The sequence below is a fragment of the Dama dama genome, chromosome 8, assembly GCF_033118175.1.
Source record: "Dama dama isolate Ldn47 chromosome 8, ASM3311817v1, whole genome shotgun sequence".
Lineage (NCBI taxonomy): Eukaryota > Metazoa > Chordata > Mammalia > Artiodactyla > Cervidae > Dama > Dama dama.
Genome location: NC_083688.1, coordinates 8,401,102 through 8,415,969, shown reverse-complemented (window position 1 = coordinate 8,415,969; position 14,868 = coordinate 8,401,102). Strand labels below are relative to the sequence as shown.

The 14,868-nt window shown below is 40.6% G+C and overlaps 1 protein-coding gene across 2 annotated transcripts in view; it reads right to left on the bottom strand.

The window, feature by feature from the left end:
- Positions 1–14,868, bottom strand: part of MACO1 (macoilin 1) — a 65,023-nt gene that overhangs the window by 15,832 nt on the left and 34,323 nt on the right. The window lies entirely within an intron of this gene.

The following is a 14,868-nucleotide window of genomic DNA, read 5'->3' as shown; positions in this document are numbered from 1 at the left end:
GTTTCATCTATTTGCTTTGAAATAGTCATAGTTTCATTTTAAGTGATATGCATTGGGGAACTATTATGTGCACATGCAGGACTGAAAAGGGTCAACAAGAAGTATAATGTCAAGCCCCTTTCTTCATGAGAGGACTTTATGTTTTCACTAGAGGCCAATAAATAGACATCTGAAATGATTAAACCATAATACAGGGAGGCCACGGTTAAATACATGCCAAAAGGAATATAATATTTAATGAGAACTTATGCGTCAGGCGCTGTCCTGTAGATTTTAATGACATGAATTCATTTAATCTGTACAACTATGAGGTAAGCTGAATAACCTTGGCAATTAATAGTACATTTTTAAAGATTAAGAAACCTAGATTCAGAAAAGTCTTCAGCCTAAGGTCACATAGGCAACCTAGCTCCACAGTCCACTCTCTTCTCCCACTGGCCAAACTGTGGCTTTATCAGCCATAGCACGGTGTCGGGAGAAGTACCGCATGAGTTCCGAGCAGAGAAGATGGGAAATGAGCTGGGCCTCGAAGGTTGGGCAGGATCTGCAGAAGCAGAAGGGGAGGACGAGGCATGCTAAATAAGGGGAAACATGCTCAAAAGCACCAATAGCCACAGATAAGCTGGGGACAGAGCAATCAGTCTGGCCTCTGAGGAAGGGATACACTCTGGGAATAGAGGGAGAAAGGATAGAAGGGGTTTGGAGATTGGACTGTGGAGACTGGCACTGAAGGTCAGGCCAAGGATGACTGCCAGGGGAGACTCAGAAGACACCTGTTCCTACAAACTTACAGGTAGGCAGATGTCAGTTTGCTCTGACAAGACTCGTGCATTTCACTAATCCAACATAGCAACAGAACCAAGATTTTGGGAGGGCAATGGTGATTGCTCCTTAGAACTGTCAGCTCCACAGGCTAGGTCCTTATATGTTTCATGAAACCCTAAATCCCCAAGGCCCATCAATCACTGTGATCAACACCTACTAAATACATGTATCTGTTGCCGGGTGTTCCTTAGAGAACCAAACAGCAGCTTTATTTACTTGTCTCCCTTCAGCCACCTGAAACAAAACCTCAAAATCAAAAAGTCACTAACATCTATTGTTATCTCCAGGCACAGGAGCCGGGAGAGCACAGACTAGAGACCTGGTCTTCCAGAGGCACTGCCGGTCTCCTGACACAGCTCGGTGCCCAGGGAAGGGTCACCAACAGACATCACGCCACACTTTCCCTGTTGCCAGCGTTATTCCAGTTGAATGTACTCCCGAAATGGCTCTAAGCAATCACCAACTGGCATTTATACCACCCCACACCATCCTCGTTCACCCAAAGTAACCCAAGGGATATTTTCCAAAATAGGTCGATGCTATCAGCTTACCCCCGTTAAGAAGTCTGGGTGAAAGACGTGTTAGATAATTTATGTTTTTGAGAAGTCAGTTTCACTGCCTGAGGATTTTTAGTCAAAAAAGGATGAGCTTTAAGAAGAGACTAGGGACTTAGCATGGGTTAGAAATGGGATAGAGGATCAGGATTCGAGACTCTGCTATGGTGCCAACTCTGTGACCCTGAGCAAGGCATGTAACCTTTTAGGACTCAGTTTCTCCATTTGAGGCAAAATGATCTCTAAAGTTCCTCTCAACTTGGTCTAGGATTTCTAGGCCTGACACGCTGCTCCTTCAGATCAGCAACCTAAGCTGGATCTTATGTAGGGCCCAGGAATCAGGTTCCACATAGCCTGTCGCTGGGGCAAAGCACGTGCGGCAGTTGGGAACAAGAGAAAGACTGAATACACAAAGGCTCTGAGTGCGCATGCGCGTGTGCTCTCAGTTCTGTCTGACTCTTCCCGACCTCACAGACTGTAGACCGCCAGGCTCATCTATCCATGGAGTTTTCTAGACAAGAACACTGGAATGGGTTGCCATTTTCTCCTGCACAGGATCTTCCCGACCCAGGGATCGAACCCATGTCTCTTGTGTCTCCTGCACTGGCAGGCATATTCCTTGCCACTGTGCCACCTGGGAAGCCCCCAACATAAATGTCAGATGTCGATAATTTTGAAGTTATTACTTTTTTGCAGTTTTTAATCTACAAAAGCCAAACTTTCCTACCATGAACAAAGAATAACAATATTCTGAATGAAACTTTCAGAGTTCCTTGAAAAATGTAAAAAAAACCAAGTGAGTTAGTGAAGTTATGAGAGCAAAACATGAAGAAATACCAAGAGTGTAACTTCTGGAGATCACAGAACGCTAAAGAATATCTTCTGTGTGGAGAGCTATGAAAATTTTGTCAGACATATAGCAGTACAACACAAGAGATGAAGCGACGTGGTTACAAGGATGTGTTTACTTCGTGAAAATTCATAAGCTGTACAATTAAGATTTGTGCATTTTTGTGGATGTGTGTTATACTTCAATAAAAGACTTATTTTCAAAAATTAAATAACTTAAGTTCACAAGGTATAGAATTAAAATGTTTCAGGATTTTCATAACTGCTGACATTAGTTCTGTAATCAATGACTGTAATCAATGACTGTTTTCCAAATCTGTTATTTAACACCAGCATTCCCCAGTTTAAGAAATACTGGTCTATAGGAAACTATAACAACATGTAAGATAACTTAATGTGCTAAATAGTAAATTCTCAGTAATTTTTTAAATTTATGAGGGGAAAATTTTCATTGTCTCTCTGCAGGAAGCATTAATTTAATGTTGAACATTCACTATATTTTAAATCTTTACTGAGGTAGGTGGTAAAATGATTTATAATCCCTTACTGGATTTATGCTTTTATTGGAAAAGTGATACCCAGTCAAAATAAAAAACTACATACAACAGAAAAGAATAAAAATGTGAATAACTCATAATTCTTTCATCCAGACAGAACCACTATTTGCATTTGGTTTACTTCATTTCTGTATGTCTCGCTTTTCTTTCTCTTTCTTAACACACATAAATATTATATTGCTGACAGAATACTATGTATATAGTTTATTTATCTTAAGCACCTTTCCACACTATTAGAAACTTTTCACAAACAATTGCTACATAATATTACATTGCACAGATGTACTGTACAATCCTACTTTTAAAAATATACCTCAATCCCTGCATATGCTCAGTAAAAAATGTAGACATGAGTTTTTAAAGAATTATGTGCATTAGTAAATTGAACTGAATTGAGCCAGTCAAATGCCAGGGGCATTTATTAGAAAGATAACTACCTGTTGTAATGGTATATTTAACCCTTTTGTGTTGAAGATCAGTACTTAGTAGGCAAAATGCAGCTATATAATTTATTGGTGTGAAGCACCAAGAAGTACTAATAAAATGATGTTAAAAGGTTAATGCAAAATCTTCAAATGTATTCATCGGACTGTATTAAAATGTCAATACCTGCAACAACTAAATCTGAAGCAAGTGGTCAGGAAGAAAATGAGACAAAAGTAATAGTTTATTAACGTTAAAACTAATTTCAGTAAATAGGAATCAAAAGAAAGGAGGATGCATGCTCTGCAGCCCATGAGCCACAACTGCGGAAGCGCACAGTCTAGAGCCTGAGCTCAGCAGGAGAAGCCACCGCAGCGAGTGAGCCCCAACTAGACAGCAGCCCCCACTCGCCACAACTAGAGAAAGCCTGCACGCAGCAACGAAGACCCAGCGCAGCCAAAGATAAGTAAATGTTTGAAAAAAAAGGAGGAAAAAACATTCATCTCCAAGCTTAAACCCATTTATCAGAGCTAAATCCTATTCTCCTCCCTACACAGCAGAAGATTAAGGGGATAAAAGAGAACTTTCCTCCAGCAGAGCTACAAACTCATCCAAAAAAGAGAAATAAAGGATCACACAGATCTTAACCACACTTTGGAAAGGCGTGAGTGAGTGAGTGAAGTCACTCAGTCGTGTCTGACTCTTTGCGACCCCATGGACAGTAGCCTGCACCAGGCTCCTCCGTCCATGGGATTTTCTAGGCAAGAGTACTGGAGTGGGTTGCTTAGGTAGCGAATAAATGCACTCCCTCCTTGCCCAACTCCTGTGGCACTAGTCACCCTGACAGAGGCTGCCCAAGAGGGCTGCCACTTGGGATAGAGACAGGGCACACGGCAAAGCTGGAGTCTGCGTGTTCAATAAACACATCCACTTGTGCCGCTTCGGACAAGCCAGGGGTCTAACCAACTCAAAACGTTACTTGTGAGGTCCAGGTACCTTGCTGAGCCAGTTTATTCATAAATTTAAACCCAACTTCTAAACTCACTGAAGCTACCTCTGAACTTCAGCACACCACCTAACTCATACACGAGAGGTGGGGCCCCGGGGCAGCCCTTCCACTTACCGGCCCAGCGGACCTAAGGGCAAAACCGACACTCCAAACCTCAGCTCTGCGCCTTTCCTCCCTCAGCCCACTCAACGGAGGCAAGTTATAATGTAAACGGTTGACAATAATTTAATTTTAAGGGGAGGTTTTACATTTTAATAAGGGGTAATTTCCTAGCTGACCAGTAAGTATGACGCTCAAACCTGAGTCTCTCAAGGCAAGCTAGGTGGGAAGAGCATCTGAGTATCTTGAAGCACACCTGCTGGTTCAACAGAGGACAGTGCTCAGGGGTCAGCTTTCATCTGAGAGAGCACTGTTTGTCAGTATCTGACAAGGTAGGGAGATATTTATGTCTAAATGTCTGCAATCCTTATCTTTCGTGAATCACCTGAATTACAGCCACAGTACTGACTTCAGGAGCGTATAAAAGTCTCCAGTGTGGGCAGCCAGTACCTTCACACCTTAACAAAGCCTGAGGTGCGGTGAGGCCTGACTGACAGCACACAAGGACGTCAACACTCTGGGCGAAAATTTCTCCACAAAGTGTGCGTGTGTGCTGCCACCTCACTCGTGTCCCACTCTGCAACCCCGTGGACCGTAGCCCACCAGGCTCCTCTGTCCATGGGATTCTCCAGGCAAGAAGACTGGAGTGGGCTGCCATGCCCTCCTCCAGGGGATCTTCCTGACTCAGGGATCGAACCTCAGTCTCATGGCTCCTGCATTGGCAGGCACATTCTTTACCACTAGCACCACCTGGGAAGCAAGTCCTGCAAAGAAGAGGGCGATCTTTTCTTAGGCAGAACTTCACCTGGGGAGGACTAGGTTCCCCAAATACTCTGAGTGACACCCCATACCCGCTCCAGAAAACAACCTGAGTGTGTATTTCTGTATGTATGCCAGAATGACCCCATGAGGCCATCAGGAAGATAAGCTGCCTTGGTTCTGATGGTTATCTCTGAACTCTAAGAAGCTCTGACAGAGATGCTGTGGGCCCTGCAAGAAAACACAGAATCTACATGGCTGCTTGCTCTGGAAGAAAAGGGGCTTCAAAGCTTACCTCCAAATTATACAGCCAAGTGACTGAAAGATGAGTTTTTTACATACACCCATCATACCAGCCAAAACGACCCACTCGTTTCCAGACATCTCTTGTCTTTAATTATACCATCCCTCCTAGAGGAAAGGCCTCTAATTTTCAAACCTCACTCATTCAGTTCAGTTCAGTTCATTTGCTCAGTCATGTCCGACTCCTTACAACTCCATGAACCGCAGCACGCCAGGACCCCCTGTCCATCACCAACTCCCGGAGTTCACCCAAACCTATGTTCATCGAGTCAGTGATGCCATCCAACCATCTCATCCTCTGTCGTCCCCATCTCCTCCTGCCCTCAGTCTTTCCCAGCATCAGGGTCTTTTCAAATGAGTCAGCTCTTCGCATCAGGTGGCCAACGTATTGGAGTTTCAGCTTCAAAATCAGTTCTGCCAATGAACACCCAGGACTGATCTCCTTTAGAATGGACTGGGTTGGATCTCCTTGCAGTCCAAGGGACTCTCAAGAGTCTTCTCCAACACCACAGTTCAAAAGCATCAATTCTTTGACACTCAGCTTTCTTTATAGTCCAACTCTCACACCCATACATGACTACTGGAAAAACCATAGCCTTGACTAGATGGACCTTTGTTGACAAAGTAATGTCTCTGCTTTTTAATATAGTGTCTAGGTTGGTCATGACTTTCCTTCCAAGGAGTAAGTGTCTTTAAATTTCATGGCTGCAATCACCATCTGCAGTGATTTTGGAGCCCAGAAAAATAAAGTCAGCCACTGTTTCCCCATCTATTTGTCATGAAGTGATGGGACCGGATGCCATGATCTTAGTTTTCTGAATGCCAAAGCCTCTGACTGTGTGGCTCACAATAAACTATGGAAAATTCTGAAAGAGATGGGAATACCAGACCACCTGACCTGCCTCTTGAGAAACCTGTATGCAGGTCAGGAAGCAACAGTTAGAACTGGGCATGGAACAACAGACTGGTTCCAAATAGGAAAAGGAGTACGTCAAGGCTGTATTAAATACCCTGCTTATTTAACTTATATGCAGAGTACATCATGAGAAACACTGGGCTGGAGGAAGCACAAGCTGGAATCAAGATTGCCGGGAGAAATATCAATAACCTCAGATATGCAGATGACACCACCCTTATGGCAGAAAGTGAGGAAGAACTAAAGAGCCTCTTGATGAAAGTGAAAGAGAAGAGTGAAACAGTTTGCTTAAAGCTCAACATTCAGAAAACTAAGATCACGGCATCCGGTCCCATCACTTCATGGCAAATCACTCATTCAAGGCCCAGTTAAAAAATAAAAACGGCAATAGAAACATATATATCAATAATTACTTTAAATGTAAATGGATTAAATGCTCCAACCAGAAGACACAGACTGGCTGAATGGATATAAAAACAAGGCCCATATATATGCTGTCTACAAGAAACCCACTGAAGACCTCAAGACACATATAGACTGAAAATGAGAGGATGGAAAAATATATTCCATGCAAATGGGAAGCAAAAGAAAGCTGGAGTAGCAATCCTCATATCAGACAAAATAGACCTTAAAATAAAGAATATTACAAGAAACTAGGAAAGACACTACATAATGATCAAGGGATCAATCCAAGAGGAAGACATAACAATTTTAAGTATCTATGCACCCAACACAGGAGCACCTCAATACATAAGACAAACACTAACAGACATAAAAGGAGACACTGACAGTAACACAATAAGAGTACGAGGCTTTAACAGCCCACTCACACCAGTGGACAGATCATCAAAACAGAAAATTAATAAGGAAACACAAGTCTTAAATGATACATTAGATGAGATGGATCTCATTGATATCTTCAGGACATTTCATCCAATGCAGAGGAATATACCTTCTTCTCAAGTACACATGAAACATTCTCTAGTATAGGCCACATCTTGGGTCACAAATCAAATCTCAGTAAATATAAGAAAACCAAGCATCTTCTCCAGACACAACACTTTGAGATATCAATTACAAGAAAAAAACTGTAAGACACACAAACACGTGGAGATTAAACAACACATTTCTAAAAAACTAACAGGTTGTTATGTAAGTAAGTAATAACCAATAATATTAGTTATTGTTAATATAATAATAATCATTAATGTTTATATTATTAATTATATTATTATAAACATACTAATATATAAATATAATTATGAATAACATCAATATAAATATATTTATATATATTTATAGTAGCATAATATTACTACTAGTAATTACTAGTAGTAAATAACTAAAGGTTACTGAAAAAAATCAGAAGGGAAATCAAGAAATTTCTAGAAACAAATGACAATGAAAACATGACAACTCAAAACCTATGGGATGTAGCAAAAGCAGTCCTAAGAGGGAATTTTATAGCAATACAATCCTACCTTAAGAAACAAGAAACACATCAAACAGACAACCTAACTTTACACTTAAAACAACTGGAAAAAGAAGAACAAAAAACCCCCAAAATTAGCAGAAGAAAAGAAATCATAAAGTTCTGAGCAGAAATAAATGAAAACAACAATAGTAAAGATTAAAACTAAAAGCTGGTTTTTTTAGAAGATAAACAATATTGACAAACCTTTATTAGCTAGATTCATCAAGAGAGAAGAATCAAATCAACAAAATGAGAAATTAAAAAGGAGTGGTTGCAACAGACAATGCAGAAATACAAAGGATTATAACAGACTATCATTAACAAATATACAGCAATAAAATGGGTAACCTGGAAGAAATGGACAGATTCTTAGAAAAATTCAATCTTCCATGACTGAACCAGGAAGAAATAGAAATTATGAAAAACCCAACTTAAGCACTGAAATTGAAGCTGTGATAAAAAAAACTTCCAAAAAACAAAAGCCCAGGACCAGATGGCTTCACAGGAGAAATCTATCAAACATTTAGAGAAGAGTTAATGCCTATCCTTCTAAAACTCTTTCAAAACATTGCAGAGGAAGAAACACTTCCAAACTCACTCTATATGAGTCCACCATTACTCTGACGCCCAAATCAAAGACAACACAAAAAAGAAAACTACAGGCCAATATCACTGAGGAATATAGATGGAAAAATCCTCAAAAAAATTTTCGCAAACAGAATTCAGCAACACATCAAAAAACTCAAAACCATGATCAAGTTGGGTTTATTCCAGGGATGCAAGGAGTCTTCAATACAAGCAAATTAATCAATGTAATACAGCACATTAACAAATTGAAAGATAAAAACCATGATAATCTCAACAGATGCAGAAAAAGTCTGACAAAATTCAGTACTCATTTGTGATTAAAACTCTTCAAAACATGGGCATAGAAGGAACCCACCTCAACATAGTAAAGGCTGTATATGATAAGCCTACAGCAAATGTTATTCTCAACGGTTAAAAAACTGAAAGCATTCCCCCTAAGATCAGGAACAAGACAAGGGTGTCCACTTTCACCACTATTATTCAACATAGTCCTGGAAGTCCTAGCTGCAGCAATCAGAGAAGAAAAAGAAATAAAAGGAATCCAGATCGGAAGAGAAGTAAAGCTCTCATTGTTTGCAGATAACATGATACTGTACACAGAAAACCTTAAGACAGTATCAGAAAATTACTAGAGCTAATCACTGAATTTAGCAAAGTTGCAGGATACAAAATCAATACACAGAAATCATTTGCTAGAAATGCAAATATATATAATATATATATATAATAACAATAAAAAATCAGAAAGAGAAATTAAGGAATCAATCCCATTCACCACTGCAACAAAAAGAATTAAATATCTAGGAATAAACTTACCCAAGGAGACAAATGACACCACCCTTATGGCAGAAAGTGAAGAACTAAAGAGCCTCTTGATGAAAGTGAAAGAGGAGAGTGAAAAAGTTGGCTTAAAGCTCAACATTCAGAAAACTAAGATCATGGCATCTGGTGCCATCACTTCATGGCAAATAGATGGGCAAACAGTAGAAACAGTGGCTGACTTTATCTTGGGGGGCTCCAAAATCAATGCAGATGGTGACTGCAGCCATGAAATTAAAAGACGCTTACTCCTTGGAAGGAAAGTTATGACCAACCTAGACTATATTAAAAAGCAGAGACACTACTATGCCAATGAAGGTCCATCTAGTAAAGGCTGTGGTTTTTCCAGTAGTCATGTATGGGTGTGAGAGTTGGACTATAAGAAAGCTGAGTGCCAAAGAATTGATGCTTTTGAACTGTGGTGCTGGAAAACTCTTGAGAGTCCCTTGGACTGCAAGGAGATCCAACCCAGTCCATCCTAAAGGAGATCAGTCCTGAGTGTTCATTGGAAGGACTGATATTGAAGCTGAAAGTCCTATACTTTGGCCATCTGATGCTAAGAGCTGACTCATTTGAAAAGACCCTGATGCTGGGCAAGATTGAAGGCGGGAGGATAAGGGGACAACAGAGGATGAGGTGGTTGGATGGTATCACTGACTCAATGGACCTGAGTTTGGGTAAACTCTGGGAGCTGGTGATGGACAGGGAGGCCTGGCGTGCTGCAGTTCATGGGGTCGCAAAGAGTTGGACATGACTGAGAAACTGAACTGAACTGAAGGAGACAAAAGAACTGTACACAGAAAATTTTAAGACACTAATGAAAGAAATCAAAGATGACATAAACAGATGGAGAGAGATTCCACGTTCCTGGGTAGGAAGAATCAATATTGTGAAAATACAAAATGCAATTTATAGATTCAATGTGATCCCTAACAAATTACCAATGGCATTTTTCACAGAACTAGAAAAAAAATTTCACAGTTCATATGGAAACACAAAAGACCCCAAATAGCCAAAGCAGTCTTGAGAAAGAAGAATGGAGCTGGAGGAATCAACCTTCCTGACTTCAGATTACACTACAAAGCTACAGGCATCAAGACAGTGTGGTCCTGCCACAGAACAGAAACACAGATCAATGGAACAAGACAGAAAGCCCAGAAATAAACCCGCGCACCTCTGCTGCTGCTGCTGCTGCTACGTCATTTCAGTCGGGTCCAACTCTGTGCGACCCCACAGACGGCAGCCCACCAGGCTCCCCCATCCCTGGGATTCTCCAGGCAAGAACACTGGCGTGGGCTGCCATTTCCTTCTCCGATGCGTGAAAGTGAAAAGTGAAAGTGAAGTCACTCAGTCATGTCCGATGGGTACCTTATTTTTTACAAAGGAGGCAAGAATATACAATGGGTCAAAGACAGCCTCTTCAAAAAATGGTGCTGGGAAAACCGGGCAGCTAAATGTCAAAGAAGGAAATTAGAACACTTCCTAACACCATTCACAAAGATAAACTAAAAATGGATTAAGGACCTAAATATAAGACCATAAACTATAAAACTCTTAAAGGAAAACATAGGCAGAACACTCGATGACATAAATCAAAACAAGATCCTCTATGACCCACCTCCAGGAGTAATGGAAATAAAACCAAAAGTAAGCAAGGTGAAAAGACAGCCCTCAGAATGGGAGAATAGCAAATAAAACAACTGACAGAAGATTAACTTACAAAATATACAAGCAGTTCATACAACTCAATACCAGAAAAACAAACATCCCAATCAAAAAGTGGGAAAAAGACCTAAACAGACATTTCTCCAAAGAAGACATACAGATGGCTAACAAACACATGAAAACATGCTCAATATTACTCATTATTATAGAAATGCAAATCAAAACTACAATGAGATATCACCTCACACCAGTCAGAATGGCCATCATCAAAAAGTCTACAAACAGTAAATGCTGGAGAGGGTGTGGAGAAAAGGGAACGATTAAGCACTGTGTGTAGGAATGTAAATTGATACAGCCACTACGGAAGACGGTATGGAGATTCCTTAAAAAACCAGGAATAAAACCACCATATGACCCAACAATCCCACTCCTAGGCATATACCCTGAGGAAACCAAAACTGAAAGAAACATGTGTTCCATTGTTCATGGCAGCACTATTTACAATAGCTAGAATGTGGAAGCAACTTAGATGTCCATCAAAAGATGAATGTATAAAGAAGTTGTGGTACATATACACAATAGAATATTACTCAGCCATAAAAAGGAACACATTTGAGTCAGTTGTAATGAGGTGGATGAACCTAGAACCTATTATACCGAGTGAAGTAAGTCAGAAAGAGAAAGATAAATATCATATTCTAATACATATATATGGAATCTAGAAAAACGGTACTGAAGAATTTATTTACAGGGCAGCAATGGATAAACAGAGAATAGACCTATGGACATGGGGAGAGGGGAGTTGAGGGTGAGATGTATGGGAAGAGTAACATGGAAACTTATATTACCATATGTAAAATAGATAGCCAACAGGAATTTGCTGTATCGCTCAGGAAACTCAAACAGGGGCTCTGTATGAACCTACAGGGGTGGGGTGGGGCTGGAAATGGGAGGGAGGTTCTAAAGGAAAGGGATATATGTATAGCTATGGCTGATTCATGCTGAGGCTTGACAGAAAACAACAAAATTCTGAAAAGCAGTTATCCTTCAATAAAAAAATAAATTAATTAAAAAAAAACAAAAAACAAACCAACTCTCCAGTATGAAGTGCTGACTTCTAAGGGCCCAATGTTCTCCATCCTTCTGAAATCTGAAAACCCTTACTGTTGGTGTTTCTCACTTGGCACTAACCCCCTGCCCTGTGCCGTGTTTAAATCTGTTTTGGTTTTTAATCTTTTCCTGTGCATGTTATCTTATTTCTAAAAAGTGTATAAATTCTCTGAAGCCAGGGACTGACGGTAGTCTAAAATTAGAAGCTGGAAGTGTATTTCTAAAGTTTCTTTCAATCTTTCCAAGACCACATCTCTAACCCTCACTCTGTGTCCATCTCCTCAGTGCTTAGAATAGAACAGGGTCAGTGTTATGATATACAAGGCTCTGGAAACAACCTATCTGGAGCAGGCTGCCAGATTTTTAGTTTAAACAGGGGCTGATGGAGACAGGGGTAAAGGAGCGTCTGCTTATCAGGAAGGCAGGTGCACATGAAAAGAATGAGTGAAGAGCAACTGCTTCATCTCGGGAAGTACCTAATTCCATCAGGAGATCCCCAGCATACATTAATCATACAAGACAAGACTTGTTTAGGGACCACGCAGCTGTCTCTGCAGGAAACTGAGCTCATAAATCAAAGCTCTGTCCCCAGAAGAAATACTGTTTGCCCTCTCCACCAACTCCTTCCCTTCCCCTCTTTCCAGGTCATTCACCCTGATAGGATAGGCAGCATGGGTCATTCACATAAAGACACGAATGTTTCTCAACGTAAATGAGGCCTACACTGAACAAGTGAAGCTGTTCCAGTATATCCAATTAACCACAACTTTGGAAATAAGGAAATGAAGCTGCCTCAGGTTTCACTGTGATTACTACAATTGCTTACCAGGCACAAGTATCAAAAATAAGTAATTACCTGATGACCTGACTGCTAGGTGAAACCGTATTACAGAGTACCTTAGGTCTCTGCTCCCTAAGCTGTCCCTTGCGTTAAGGAAGAAAAAGAGACAGGAAAGGCAATCTAGAGGATTTCATTGGCCACTCAGGGAAATGGGAAACTGAATTCTTGAAGCCCCTGAAGCATAAAGCTAGGGATGCCATGAACTAGTATTTTTAGTAAGGTCCTTAAAGGATGTGGTCAGATATGACAATTTATATCAAAAGTTTTCAAAATGTTTGTATCTGCTGATACAGCATCCCATTCCCAGGCTGGAGATACAAAGATTTGTGTAAAAGTGTGTTTGTTGCAATAGTATTTCTACTAAGAAAAAATCAGTATTCAACAGAAAATTGACTAAATAAATTGGCTAAATAAATATTCAACAGAAAACTGGCCAAATAAATTGTACATTCATGGGTCTGACTGACATGCAACTATTAAAAAACCACTGATGAAGAATATTCAATGACATGGGAGAATACTCATGACAGAATCAGTGGGAAAACATAATTATAAAACAGTATACATAGTATATGAGCTCCATTTTGTGAAAAGAATAAGTATGTATGCAAAAGAAAAAAGATTGAGAAGATGTGTATGTAGATAGTGGCCATCTCTATTTTCAAAGTTGGAAGTAATCAACATCTGTAACTTATTTTTAATATTTTAATTATTATTTTCTGATTGGGAGAAAATTTTTGGTGTTTTTTTTTTTTTTTTAAAGAGGAAGCTGTTTGCTCTGCATGGTTTTTCAACATTCACTGTTACTCTCAGATTTGCCCACATCACAGGCCAGTTTCAGAATAATCTGAAAGCCTTAGGGAAAACCCAACTATTTTACTTCTTAAACTTTTTAGGTCACTCCAAAAAAGGGGAACTTAACTTTCTGAAGTAGAAAATGCCTCAGTTCCTAAATCTACATCAACTATTACTTCCCATCCATCAGTCCCTATCAAAGCAACAGTTTGTCTAAGTCCAGATTCAAACCCAGCTGGTCTGTGAAATCTGTGAATGACCAGTCTCATGTCCCCTGTTTTGGTGTCTGCTCCAAGAATATGGCAGAAAAACACCCTGATGTGGAAGAAGTCACCATCCTTAGGCATAGGAGGCCTCTATACTGTATCATTTGAGGAACACCTCTGATAGCTCAGTTGGTAAAGAATCTGCCTGCAATGCAGGAGACCTGGGTTCGATTCCTGGGTCAGGAAGATCCCCTAGAGAAGTATAGGCTACCCACTTCAGTATTCTTGGGCTTCAGTATTCTTGGGCTTCTCTTGTGGCTCAGCTGGTAAAGAATCCGCCCGCAATGCAGGAGACCTGGGTTTGATCCCTGGGTTGGGAAGATCCCCTGGAGAAGGGCAAGGCTACCCATTCCAGGATTCTGGCCTAGAGAATTCCATGGACTGTATAGTCCATGGGGCCGCAAAGAGTCAGACATGACTGACCGACATGCACAGAGACTCAACCACCCTTCTTATCACAAGATTGCTCCCTCTCCTGCTAAGTGGTCTGAGAACCTCATGGTCAGGAGTTGAGGATTCCAACAAAAAAGGGAGCAGTCTTCTCACGCTGGAGGGGAGCTGTCAACAGGTGCGTGTTTTCCAGGAGCACAAGGAGCTCAAGGATAGGAGAAGGCAAAAAGTCCCACTAACACACGGCAGACTAGCTCATGGGATTGCCAGACAGTCCCTAATGAAAAGTCCTTTCTACGAAGTCCAGTCTTGACTGATGCGGTCAGTGGGGGGATGGAACAAAATACAAGAATAACAGGAAGGGTCAGGTGCACAGGTTATAAACCAGTAAACCAATCTGGCCCATAAACATGTTTCCTTTGAACTTCTTCTACATGAAGTAAAAAAAATATTTAAAAAAAAAAATAATATTTAACTGTGACATTTCACATAAAGATATCTATTTTTGGCATCTCTTCTAAATATCAGAAGATTTAGCAACATTGGGCCTACAATTCCCCAGAGCAACAACTGGCTGTCCTGTCTGGAAGGGCATGTGCTTTCAAACTCCGGGATGCCAGGGACAG